The sequence below is a fragment of the Periophthalmus magnuspinnatus genome, chromosome 4 (assembly GCF_009829125.3).
Source record: "Periophthalmus magnuspinnatus isolate fPerMag1 chromosome 4, fPerMag1.2.pri, whole genome shotgun sequence".
In the NCBI taxonomy this organism is placed as follows: domain Eukaryota; kingdom Metazoa; phylum Chordata; class Actinopteri; order Gobiiformes; family Gobiidae; genus Periophthalmus; species Periophthalmus magnuspinnatus.
The window spans coordinates 24,423,789-24,437,813 of NC_047129.1; positions in this window are offsets into that span (position 1 = coordinate 24,423,789).

Here is a 14,025-nt window from a genome sequence, read left to right on the forward strand (position 1 = left end):
GCTTTAACTCCTCATTACCTAAACTCCAGCACCTGCCAATCATTAATCAGTGCTAGTGCAGCCTCTGCAGCTCAGTGAGAGAATTCTGGAGGTTCTGCAGCTTTGCATGACACATGGTCTGTCCATATACTGAGAATGAGAAATTAAAAAAAAAAAAAAAACTTCTGAGTGTTCTCTATCTGCAGGTTAAGGCATTGGCAACACAAGTTCAGTTGTCATTGTAGTACCTCTAAATCTCCAATCCTTGCCAACCTTTGGACATTATAGTAAACCTTTAATAAAGCTTTCTCTTATCTGTTTAAATCAAAATTATTATTGTTTTCAGTTCATATTAATATAGGAACTGGGGTAATGTTTATGACACACTGTATCACCTTTAAATGTGACAACTTTTATGGTAAGTGCATTGAACAAATTTTATGCAAGGAAAAAGAAAAAGTTTGTAGTTAAGGCTCCTCAACTCCATGGAGACATTATTGGTTTGCCTAGAAAATCGCGTGATGTCATTGAACTTATTTTTTTTGCAGAACATATGTTTTACTGACCTATAACTTTTCATGTCACTGCATGAAGATAGGGGGGAAAAAAGCATGTGTCTTTTTACATAGTTTGTATGAACTTCTTGTTTCAACTGTATATCAGTTTAATGCTATACTGTGTAACATCCAAAGCAAAGTGTAGCTTCAATAATTAAAACAAGGTCCTATATTTGAGAATCAAACGTGTGACCTTCTTACAATGAGGCAACAGTCCTCATCACACTCCCATCCTTTCCATCAAAGTCAGTTCTGTAAACTTTCAACTCCACTCCTCAAATAAAACAAAACATCATAATTCTTAAGGTATTTTTTTGTCAGTTAGTATCGTGTGTATTGTTATGCTAACCACATTAACAACCCTTTGTGCTCCTGCCTAATAAATCTCCCAGGAAAATGTCACTTCTTTGTGTATTTGCGACGCCGCTTTGAGCACTAGTGCCATGGCTAACGACATTAATCATAAACAGCTACGAGCTACGCACCACATGTGAATGAGAGTCAAAGAGCTAGCTGGCTGCGCCTCGCGATAAGTCTTATTTCAGCGAGTGACAAAAAATAAATATATAAACAAATGAATGCGTACTTGGTCCCAGAGAGACAATCTATCATATTTTCCATTAATATTCTTCACTCAAACTCTCTAACCCAAAAGTTTGAGGTTCGATTACTGCTCCGATCATATGTATACTTGAGGTTTCATATCATCTTCCGAAAAGAGATGGAACAATATTAGATTTGGCTTTTGAAACTCTTCTAGATAAAAGACAAAATTGTAAGTCTTCATCTTTTTTTTTTCTTTTTCAAATGCCACTTGTCTGTTTTGCACTTGTCTTTCACTGCTCCTTGTCGTGCAAATGTGCTACATGTATATTGAAAAATGCAACGTCAACAATCTAGCTAGCTACTTCTCCCAATAAGCCATATTTCATCCAGTGACAAAACACCCAAATCAGCGTTCGGTACTGGAGTCATTCCCTCGCAGTTGAACATAACGTATTTCCCATTTACATCGTGCACTTGCGGTTACAAAGGCATTTGATAAAACAGCCGTGTACATTCATCTCAAAGTAGGATGCTGCCACCCCTACTGCTCCAGTGCACTGAACCCCATCTCCAGGCTGCTCCCCTGTGAGATTGTTCCTGACTTATGCACAAGCAGTAATTTATGAGTTTTGAGTTTCGCAGCGTTGAGAGCAGAGAGTGAGATATGCACTCATCGTTATGCAGGGAGGAGATAGTGGGAACTGTCAGACAAGCAGTTTATCGGTCAGTGTGTTGGAAAGTACTGTATGTGTGTTTTTATGGTGTTAAGATAGCATTTAAAGCCACAGTATGCAACTTTTAAGCCAAAAATACAGTAAAATAGATGCATGTTTACTGCACTGAAAAAACTATTAAAAACATCTGCTATTACTGTAAGTGAGCTTGCATCTCCACAAACATGTCTATTGTTTGGTCTGGAGGAGGGTCCTCTCCTGTTTGTTTTCTTGAAAATAATGTTCCTTTAGCTATAATCTTACACAGTATGGCATAAAACTAATCTTCATGAAAAATGTTCCCAAATATAGCTTTCTATTTCCATGGAATTATGCACGTGACGTACCACCTCCAGAACATTGCCTTTAAGGATTGTAAGATATGTCATTCCCACCAAGCCTATATATGGAATTTTAGAGTTTATTTCTTAGCAAATAGTTATTATTAAAGATACGGTACATAGCAACAGGAACATAATTTTGGAAGGGGGTGCTGAGATATTTGTATTTATTTATTAATGCTGATACAAATTTATGTTTATACTGTGGGCCTTTGCCACCAGTACAAACAGCTTCTGGACCCCTGTGATCATGCGTACAAAGTAAATCGGCCAAACGTTTAGGCATCCATGTTTGTTTCTTCCTCTTAATCCAGTTTGGTTCCATTCTGTCCTGCATGATCCCATGGAAATAGAAAGTTAAAACCATACTTCGGAACATTCTCTGAGTGATGACATACGTTTTATCCAATACTGTGGAATACTGTAGCCTAAGAAACAGCATTTTCATCAAACAGGAGGAAGCTGGATGTTGGTGAATTAGAGTTTCATTTAAAAAAGGAATTTGGCTATTTAAGATTACGTCCTGAATCTGGCATGGGATTTCTTTCTCGTGTCATTTAAGTGGAACATATTTTATTTATTAGCTAGGCATCATTTCTTTATATACATAACCTAATGCTAGATACAGTAGATTATTTTTGCAGTCACATTTAGTCCATCTAGTTCTTCCAAGATGGACATTTAGTCTATCTAGTTCTTCTTTGTGGCTTAAAAAACAACGTGCCAGAACACCCAGGAGCACCATTCATCTCCCCCCTCCCCATTTTACCCGCACACATAGCATTTTATCACTGTAGTTATAGTCTATTTCTACCCTATCTGGGCAGCCCTGTGACATTGGGGACATTACGGAGTGACCTGTGCATGGGTCAATGCTTTTCAGAGCCGCAGAGACGTCGGTAAGTCACCAGCCTGCCATTCAACGTGATACAAGGACACTATGAATCATGGGAGATCGGCGCCAAACGACATCACCGCTCAGAGGTGGGTAGTACTCAGTCACATTTACTTGCGTAACCATATAAAGAGGTCGTACTTTTCAGAGTATTTATCAAGTAGCATAATTTTATTCCTACTTAAGCAATACTTTTTTTTTTTTTTATTTAGTAATGTTACTTGAGTAAAAGGTTTAGTTACTCTTCCCACAGAGAGCAAGTCTACAAGTGACAACAGTTGACAATATTACATGTTTATTTTATTTTACTTTTCATTCATAGTCCCTTGACAAATAATGTCAACTTAAAAACTTAAAAAGTATTCAATAAACAAATATTTACAGAACAAGACAGACACTACAATCAACTAACAACAATCTAACAGAAAAACAGATTACAGAATAAATTCACATAAATGATTTAAACTTTTGTGTTTCTTGCACCACTACTTCAGATATTTTTTTTTTTTTTTTTTTTTTTTTTCAAATTTTTGAGTCTATCCTTTGAAAATACCACGTTTTGTTCTTACAATTACATTACCTTCATATTATAAATCAGATGTTATGTCTCTTAAATTATTTTACTTGAGTAATTTCTTGGACCACAACTTTGTACTTCTACTTGAGTAATATTATTGAAGTAACATTCCTCTTGCTTAAGTAAAATATTTTGGCTACTTAACCCACCTCTGATACCTCCATACCGCCACAGGGAAACGGCAGACTGTCAACATGCGGTTGTGAGTCATAAAGAAGCAGAATAGAAAAGATTTGCATATGATGAATGTAAACAAGATGAATGGCCTGGAAATATCTATAAGGTATTTTTAGCCTGTGACTATTGTGGAATGAATTAATAGAATTGAATTGCTGGGATATGATTTTCAGCTTAAAAAACAACATGCCAGAACAAGATTTTTCAGAAAAGTAAGTGTCTCTCAGTGAATATTAAAGACAAACTTTTGCTCCTCTGTCACGCCTCAGTTTTCAGACGGGCGTGATTAACAGACTAGCCAATCAGGGACACTCATTAACACTCATTATCTGTCTGTATCAAAACAAATATGGATGATTACAAGCCAAACTAAGGAAAAAAATATATATATCACGAGGGACTGATAAAAACATTTTCAAAAACAGATTTCCGTTGAATCAATGAGCAAAGTACTAAACTCTTGATGCAGGCAATACTTATTTTTTTAGTAATCCTGTTACCAATTTCCTATCTTGAAGTCAGGCTTAAAGAACAAATATTGTGTTTTTTTTAATAATATACCAAAACATGTATGTATGGTGTATAACAAGTGGGATATTAGATCATATGGTCTTAATTTCTCATAATTTGTGCTCCAGAGGCCCATCTCAGACCCTCACTCAGAGTACTGACTGCCCATGACTCTACTTCACACCCCACCCCCCTCCTGGCAACTGGGACTGTTTCTTTACCTGCGCCACACCCCTGGCAGCTATTGTTGTAGTCCTCTAGATGACGGAATCATGTGGTGCGGAAGTTTTGCTGAAATTAGATGGCACAACAAAAAGACTTTACTGCCCAACCCTACACATTTGGACGAATCTGACCCAGAGCACGAGATCGAACAAGAACCTTCAGAATCTCGACTTGAAATGAATGCTTCTCAATGCATTGCATCAAAGAACGATGTATGGATGATGCATGTTATTATAAATTAAATCATCTGTGAATTTTGCTCATGTCTTTTCCGTCCCATTTACGTGCTTGTCTTTTGTAAGAAACTGAGGAGAAATATAGTTTGCTTGGCTATATAATATTGTTTAACCCTATAGTGGTGGATGCTTTCGTTGCCGATAGAGCGCAGTTGCGGACTTTCCATTACCGTAACTCCGCAACTAATTGTGCTATCATGTAAATTCAAATGGCATCTCAAAGCAGAGGCATGGGGCTATTTAAATATTTTACTGTCATTACGGTAATCTGCCTCCGTTGTCCCTCGAAGATGACCAATCAGAGCACAGGTGCCGTGGGGATTTTCCCAGTCACTTATTCGATGCGTCAAAGAAACAGTACAGATGGATATGTAAAATAGAGGTAGTTGTGTGAAAAAATGCAGTAACATGATTTTTATGGCTAAAAAACTAATAAAAGTCTAGGCGAGCTACACTGGTCTATAATGTGCTCAGTCCTTAAAGGGTTACACATTTAGGTTCCCGGGTCGTCTTTGGGTGGGTTTTAGCCCATATCCTTCAGTTTGCACATTTGTTTTTAAGTTATATGGAGTTCAACAGTGAAGTAAATTTTCCATTCATTTTTCCCATAGACTCAAAAAAATCTAATATTAGGAGTTCAAAGATGCAGAGGCTAACCAGCTACATGGCAACTAATATCCATAGCACAGTTGTTACTCCAAAAGGCATGTTTAAAATACAGGTTTCAGCAAAATGCTTTAATAACCTAGCAGTTTATAAAGTTTCAGAAACTAATTTAAACTGTAGATCGTGTGGTCATTAGTTTCCACACAGCTGATTAGCCTTTGCACGAGCTTTCAAATGTTACATTTTTTGGGAAGTAAATGGGAAAAATCAATGAGAAATTCACTTCCAGAACTGGTGGGTGGGCACTCACTGTTGAGCTCCATTGCTCAACACTGAGTGCCCATCCACTAGTGTTTTAACATTTTGTTTTGTCTTTTGGTGGGGCTACCCTTTTTTGTGTGTTATTTTTGTTTGTTTATTTATTTATTTATTTTTTGTTTGTTCACCTCCGCACAGGGCCCACAAGATTTGACCAATTATGAATTATGGTCTTTTAATAAACTTGGTCAATTTATAATTTATAAATTATCTTAAATTTAATTTTGCCCCACCATTTGGTCTTTTAATAAAATCTTCCTTTATAAACATTAAATTGTTAGATATTTGAGTGTTAGACTAACACAACCCAGCTTGAGGTGGACGATGCTAAATGCACTTTTAATGGCTCTATAAAAAAAACACAGCTTTATAGCATTGACCCAGAATCAGAATCAAACTAGGAACTTGCATCATTGTCATGATGTGTCATAAAACAATTAATAATAATTGTAAACATAAATATATAATATATATTATTATAGTGCAAGAACATTAATTACAGTTGTTTGACGTGACAGTGACCAGTGATATAAAGTGTTCTACTCCAGTTTTGTTTTTCTCTTGTTCATTCTTTTTCTGTTTTTGAAAAGCACTTAACTACATAAATATTCAGAGCATTTAAAGCATACAAAGAAGCACAACAGTAAGCAATCCATTGGTTATGCAATTTTTATTTTTGGAGTAAATTAATGCATTTTAACACATTTTAAAGGAAACGTTCTTTCAATCAAAATGGTTCTAAATGCACAATCTTATCAAATTATGGGTCCAATGTGAAGTTAACATCCTCCTCAGTCCAGAGAATTGTTAGAGCGGACTTGAGGTGGTTGTGGATGTCTCTCAACACATTATGTTATGCACATTATGCAGACAATTTCAATGGAAACGTTTTTTCCATCGAAATGGTTGTAAATGCACATAGTCGTCTAATTGGGCCTAATGAAAGCTGAACGCCCTCCTCACTCTGGACAAGAAGCGTGACAGGGCAGATGTGGGGGGGTTGAAAAAGGCCGTCAGTGCATTATTGAGATGGGTCTCAACGGCTGCTTCGAAAGCTGCATTGTCTGGTGCTCGAGCAGCCCTCAGAAGGGCGCGAGCAGAGCCATACTCCGCTTTGAGATTTTTGGCTGCTTTTGTGCCAATTTTTTTCAAGTCTTCCAAGGTGACAACACCATCTCCATCGATTATGAGGTTCTCCTTGATCTTTGTATGCAGCCTGACAGCCAGTTTGAAACATTTTTTGTCACAATTTGCCATTTTAAAGATTTTCTTAACACAAGCAACTGTAATCGAGAATGACACCACATGTTCACAGGGTGGAGCAGGTGGGTTGTCAGTTGTCAGTTGATTTGTTTCTTGATGAGAGGTGTCTTGTGCTGAACTGACTTCCCTGTTGTCCTCTGGCTCATGTGTAGTTTCACACAGTGCTGATGTAGTGCTGGGCTCAATCTGATTCCAGACTTCGGACTCTTGTTGGGGACTGGTGGTTGGATTTGACTCACACCACTCTATGTTGCCATTGATTTCTTTTATAACCCCAAGGAAGGCCAACTTGGACAGCACCTGTAGGTTCACTGATGCAGGTTGGACCTCCTCCTGGGGCTCAGCACTTGCACTGGACTGATGTTTGATTCCTGCAGCTGAGTGTCCCAGAACATTTTCCATGTTAATTTCTTGTGGAAATTCAGATGCAATTTCCTGAAGTTCTGGGGATGTTTTGACATTTTCCAATGTCAAGTTGACCTCCTCTAGTTTAAGCAAGTTGGTGTGGGAAACTTCTGAGCCGTTTCCTTCTATAATCTCCTGTAGATCATTCTGGATAGTTTCTGTTACATCCTCCTGGATTGTGTCAGATTGTGATGTTGACTGAACCGACAAAGAGACTTCAATAGCAACATCCTGAGAAGTAATTGGAATTGTTTCTGGTGAGACTTCCTGGAGTGCATCAGGGGCCATTTCTTGGAGTGAGTCAGGTGGCATGTCTTGGGTCTCTGATGTTGCATCTACCTGAACCTCAGGTGTGGCAGTCTCACTAAACTCGGGTAAGTGGATTGGGACATCTTCAGATACCATCTCTCCACCAGCTGCAGGTGTTTGTGGTTCACACCACTGGATTGTTCCATGGTTGTTTTGAATGACACCCATTGTTATCAACATTGGAAGGACATCTGGATTCAGGAGCTGGAGCCTGTGGTCTGTAAGTTCTGTGCATGTGTCCTCCTGCAGTGCTTCAGATGGTTCTTGCGGAACACCAGACATGACATCTTCTCTTACTTCTTCAGACTGTTGCAGGTCCACTGGTGATGACTGGATCTCCTGCTCAGGTTGGTTCCCTTGAGGAACTGGACAAGCTTCTTCTACTGTACCTTCCAGATGCCCATTATTCTCTGTAACCTCTTCACTAAGCAAATCTGGAGCAGTGTTTTCCTCGGTGCCATCCAGCAGCACTTTACGGGGAGGTAGTTGTGGCTCCTCATCGATGTAGTTGTAGCCAAGGCAATTGAGCATTTTGATCGCTGCTGCTTTTTTTGCCTCTTTCCTCGACTCGCCTCTTGCCTCCACTGTTTGATCTGCTAAAGTCAGTTGGATGTGATAGATCCAAGGCTCAATCTCCCTGTCTATTTCCACTACAGTGTAGTTTGGGGGCTTTCCTCGCCACTTTGTCACCAGCATATCCAGGCACTGTACTGGGTTTTCTTTTGCCTTAAACATGGGTGGCTCTCGCCAGAGAGTGTAATTCTTTTTTTTCCTTTGCCTTGAATAACTTTCCTCCCTCTCCTCGGGTGGAGGTAGGCGCAGCAGGTCCGGCAGAATCCGTTGTGCTGCCAGCTTTTTGGCAAACATTTTGGATGATGCTTCCGCTTCAGCAGTGAATTCTCCAACTGTCAAACGAAAGGTGAAGATAGCATCGTGGAGGGGACCTTCTTTCTTCACCTCTTTAAAATCTACTGGCAGGTAGTGCTTTTGTGCCAGTTCATAAACATGATTGACTTCATGTTTGTAGTTGATGTCTATCTTTTCTTGTAAGGGCATCGTGTATTCTCTGTGGCTGGCCATTTTTGTGCCTTTAGTGTTTGTTTTTGTGTTTTAAGGTTAAGGTTTGTAAACCTGTCTCTCTGCTTCAGAAATGTGTCTTGTCTCTTCAGAAGATCTGGATAAATGAACAGTCTTCTGAACGTGCTCTCCCTTACAATAAAAGGGTGTGATGTCACCAAGTTTGAGGCATGACATCATAAAGGATGGAATGCCATCGTCAAGGAGACGATCCATGGATTTGACAGATGCCAAATCTCGACCGTCGCCATAGCAATAAACACATTCAAACATTGCTGTTCAATTCTAAGTTCCAGTATGGAGGCAGCTGGAAGCAAAAGTGAAATGGAGCAGAATGTAACTTCAACAGAGAAACTGACAATAACCACATTAAATCACAGAATATGAATAATCCAGAGGGATTGGCAAATGATAACCACTCAGATACATGTGAACAATACCAGGGCCTGGTTTAAAGACATTTACACGTGTGTTACATTACTACATTATTTGTTTATTTAACAGAAGATTCTGAGAGACACTAAGAAAAAATATGATTTTTAGATTTTACTCGACAAATCATTTTGAGCCCACTATGATTTTTCACAGATACATCACAGTTCACACATAACCTACCAGTTTATAAAGTTTCAGAAAGAGATTTTAAATGACAAGGCTGCATATGAAGCATAATTGTATTGTTGTGTTGTATTGTTTTCATTAAAAACGACATTACTGTTTATACGTAATTGATGATACTGTATTAAGATGTATTATATGCTACACATTTAAGCAGGACCCCAGAAAGATTAGGTTGCTAAAAAAAAAAAAAAATCATGTCCAATAGGTAAAATTCTCCTGCTAAGGTATTCCTGACAAAGTCTAGCTCAAGATATGGACATGATGTACACTCTCCCAGTTATATAGGGCACATGCAAATGCAAAGACAATATCTAACAGCTTCTGTTCTTTTACAAAACTCATTTTATACCCCAGTGCATGATGCAAGGAGGGTGTTTTCCTGAAATAAATGAACATAAATATAAACATTGTTAGCCTAATGCACGAACTGTTCTGATTCATGTGTTGCTAGAAATATTAAGGACTAATTGAATTTTCTTATTCCAATTCTCTAAAAAGACAATCATATCAGTGTCTTCACATCTTTGACTGATTGGTGAGGATTGAACTGAATCTTATATTTGTGAGTGACATTATTATTTCATTTTCTGACTTATTTAGTCTACAAATAAAACTGTACTTAAAGTTCTTAGTGCAGCTTGTTCAGGTGTTCATTCTTGCAGTGACAAACATCTCAGTCGCACTAGTCCATCGCGGCCTCCTCAAGAGCACCCGTAAAGCTTCATGATAAGCCACCTGCAGCCTTTGGACATTGGCTTCTTTGTAATATTAAAAAAAAAAAAAACCTATATGATAATATTACACAAGTATATGAAATATAAACAATATAATTTCTTCAAAAAGATAAAATGCATAAACCAGAGTCATTTTGATCGCATGTGTTGTGTCTGTTTTGATACAGAGCTCTGGAACTCGAGAATGAGTTGCTAAGAGAGTTTAGGGACTTGCCAGAAAATATACAGCGTACATAACTCTTTTGTTTCTTAATATTTTTATTTTATTTTTTCAGAGCATTTAGAACTACCCTTCCCACTTTAACCTGAGCAAATACAGCACCGAGGAACCAACCCTCATTGTACAGTGGTACTTTCAGTCACATGGGTCAAATTCACAAACCCAGCAAAGACAGGGGGCAGTATGTGATCTCCACAGACCTGACTAGTCCCGATTTCTTCCTGTGGGGCGATCTTAAAGAAAAGGTGTTTTTGAATAAACCACAGACAATAAACGACTTAATAATAATATCGAGGATCAAATAAGAGCCATAAGCCCAGAAATGCTTTCAAATGTTATGCAGAGTGTGTTGGACGCGGCGATTTAGTGTGAAACCGAAAATGGTGGACACTTAAAAAACATTATTATTGAAAATTAGGTCATTTTTACTTCCCCTAGTTTAAGTAGTGATAGGTTCAAGTGTAAGTGAACAGTTATAACTGTATATATTGCCAAAAATCTCAAAAGGTTCAATTTACCAACTGCTAAAATTTGGTGGGTATCACTTAAGAATTATAGGAGTTATTGAAGATTTAAAAGTGCCTGTACCTTTTAAAGACATTTACAATTGTGTTTTAGCATTACATTACAACATTTGTTTATTCAACAGTAGATTATGAGAGACACTGAGAAAAAAATTAATGATTTTTATGTTTTACTGGACAAATCATCATTGTGTGCTCACTTAATCTACAGATACATCACACATTTCCCCAAAAATTTTACTTTTTGTGAAGCTCAAATACAATAAGGCTAAAAACTGAGTCCAAAAAGCATGTGCATGTGCAAGCTGCGGTGAAATGCTTTAATAACCTAGCAGTTTATAAAGTTTCAGAAACAGATTTTAAATTCAATTGTAAGTCGTGTGGTCATTAGTTTCCACAAAGCTGATTACTTTTGCACGAGCTTTCAAACTTTTTAATTTTATGGAAAGTCTATGGGAAAAATGAATGAAAAATGTACTTCCAGTACTGAGGGGTGGGCACTCACTGTTGAGCTTCATTGCTGTCACTGCGTGGCAGCACTTTCAGTTTTGTTTTGAGTGGGGCTACTCCTTGTGTGTGTGTGTGTGTCCCTTGCAGGGGCTGCAAGGTTTTACTAATTATGAATTACGATATTTTAATAAATTTGGTTATTTTATAGCGTTTATATAGTAATAAATTATCTTAAATTTTACTTTGCTCCACCTTTTAGTCTTTTAGTAAAATCTTCTTTTATATACATCAAATTGTTAGATATTTGAGCGTTAGACTAACAACCCAGCTTGAGATGGATAATGCCAAATGCACTTTTAATGGCTCTATAAAAAAACACAGCTTTATAGCATTGACCCAGAATCAGTTGTCAGAGAACAAAATTCAGACTAGGAACTTGCTTCGGTATCATGGTGCAACATAAAACAATTAATAATAATAGTAAACATAAATATATAATATATATTATATATTATTATAGTGCAAGAACATTAATTACAGTTGTTTGACGTGACAGTGACCAGTGATATAAAGTGTTCTACTTTGTTTTTCTCTTGTTCATTCTTTTTCTGTTTTTGAAAAACACATAACTACATAAATATTCAGAGCATTTAAAGCATACAAAGAAGCACAACAGTAAGCAATCCATTGGTTATGCAGTTTTTATTTTTGGAGTAAATTAATGCATTTTAACACATTTTAAAGGAAACGTTCTTTCAATCAAAATGGTTCTAAATGCACAATCTTATCAAATTATGGGCCCAATGTGAAGTTAACATCCTCCTCAGTCCAGAGAATTGTTAGGACTTGAATTGTCGGACTTGTGGTGGTTGTGGATGTCTCTCAACATATTATGTTATGCACATTATGCAGACAAATATATGCATTTTAACACATTTCAATGGAAATGTTCTTTCCATTGAAATGGTTGTAAATGCACATAGTCGTCTAATTGGGCCTAATGAAAGCTGAACGCCCTCCTCACTCTGGAGAAGACAGGGCAGATGTGGGGGGGTTGAAAAAGGCCGTCAGTGCATTATTGAGATGGGTCTCAACGACTGCTTCGAAAGCTGCATTGTCTGGTGCTCGAGCAGCCCTCAGAAGGGCGCGAGCAGAGCCATACCCCGCTTTGAGATTTTTGGCTGCTTTTGTGCCAATTTTTTTCAAGTCTTCCAAGGTGACAACACCATCTCCATCGACTATGAGGTTCTCCTTGATCTTTGTATGCAGCCTGACAGCCAGTTCGAAACATTTTTTTTTTTTTTACAATTTGCCATTTTAAAGATTTTCTTAACACAAGCAACTGTAATCGAGAATGACACATGTCTACAGGGTGGAGCAGGTGGGTTGCTTGTCTCTGTTGTACTTTCCTGAACAGTTGTCAGTTGATTTGTTTCTTGATGAGAGGTGTCTTGTGCTGAAGTGACTTCCCTGTTGTCCTCTGGCTCATGTGTAGTTTCACACAATGCTGATGTAGTGCTGGTCTGGTGTTCTTTGGGCTGAATCTGATTCCAAACTTCGGACTCTTGTTGGGGACTGGTGGTTGGATTTGATTCACACCACTCTATGTTGCCATTGTTTTTATTTATAACCCCAGTGAAGGCCAACTTGGACAGGATTTCCATAGGCAGCACCTGTAGGTTCACTGATGCAGGTTGGACCTCCTCCTGGGGTTCAGCACTTGCACTGGTTTCTGATATTGGCTCCTGGGTAATCTCAAGTGACTGTTGTTCAATTCCTTCACTTGCGTGTCCCAGAACCTTTTCCATGATCATTTCTTGTGGAAATTCACATACAATTTCCTGAGGCTCTGGGGATGTTTTGACATTTTCCAATCCCAAGTTGACCTCCTCTAGTTGGAGCAAGTCAGTGTGGGAAACTTCTAAGCCATTTTCTTCTATCCTCTCCAGTAGATTATCATCTTGGAGTGTGTCAGGTGTCATGTCCTGGAACATGACAGGAGCCATGTCCTGGAGGGCTACAGGTGCCATGTCCTGTAGCATGATGGGTGCCGTTTCTTGGGTCTCTGATGTTGTTACATCTACCTGAACCTCAGGTGTGGAAATCTCACTAAACTCAGGTAAGTGGATTGGGACATCTTCAGATGCCATCTCTCCACTACCTGCAGGTGTTTGTGGTTCACACCACTGGATTGTTCCATGGTTGTTTTGAATGACACTCATTGTTATCAACATTGGAAGGACATCGGGATTCAGGAGCTGGAGCCTGTGATCTGTGGGTTCTGTACTTGTGTCCTTCTGCAGTGTTTCAGGAACACCAGATGTGACATCTGGAAGGAAGGACATTGGGATTCAGGAGCTGGAGCCTGTGGTCTGTAATTTCTGTGCATGTGTCCTCCTGCAGTGCTTCAGATGGTTCTTGCGGAACACCAGACATGACATCTTCTCTTACTTCTTCAGACTGTTGCAGGTCCACTGGTGATGACTGGATCTCCTCCTTAGATTGGTTCCCTTGAGGAACTGGACAAGCATTTTCTATTGTACCTTCCAGATGCCAGTTACTCTCTGTAACCTCTTCACTAAGCAAATCTGGAGAAGTGTTTTCCTCGGTACCATCCAGCAGCACTTTACGGGGAGGTAGTTGTGGCTCCTCATCGATGTAGTTGTAGCCAAAGCAATTCAGCAATTTGATCGCTGCTGCTTTTTTTTTTTTTTTTTTTTTTTTTTTTTGCTTTTTAACATT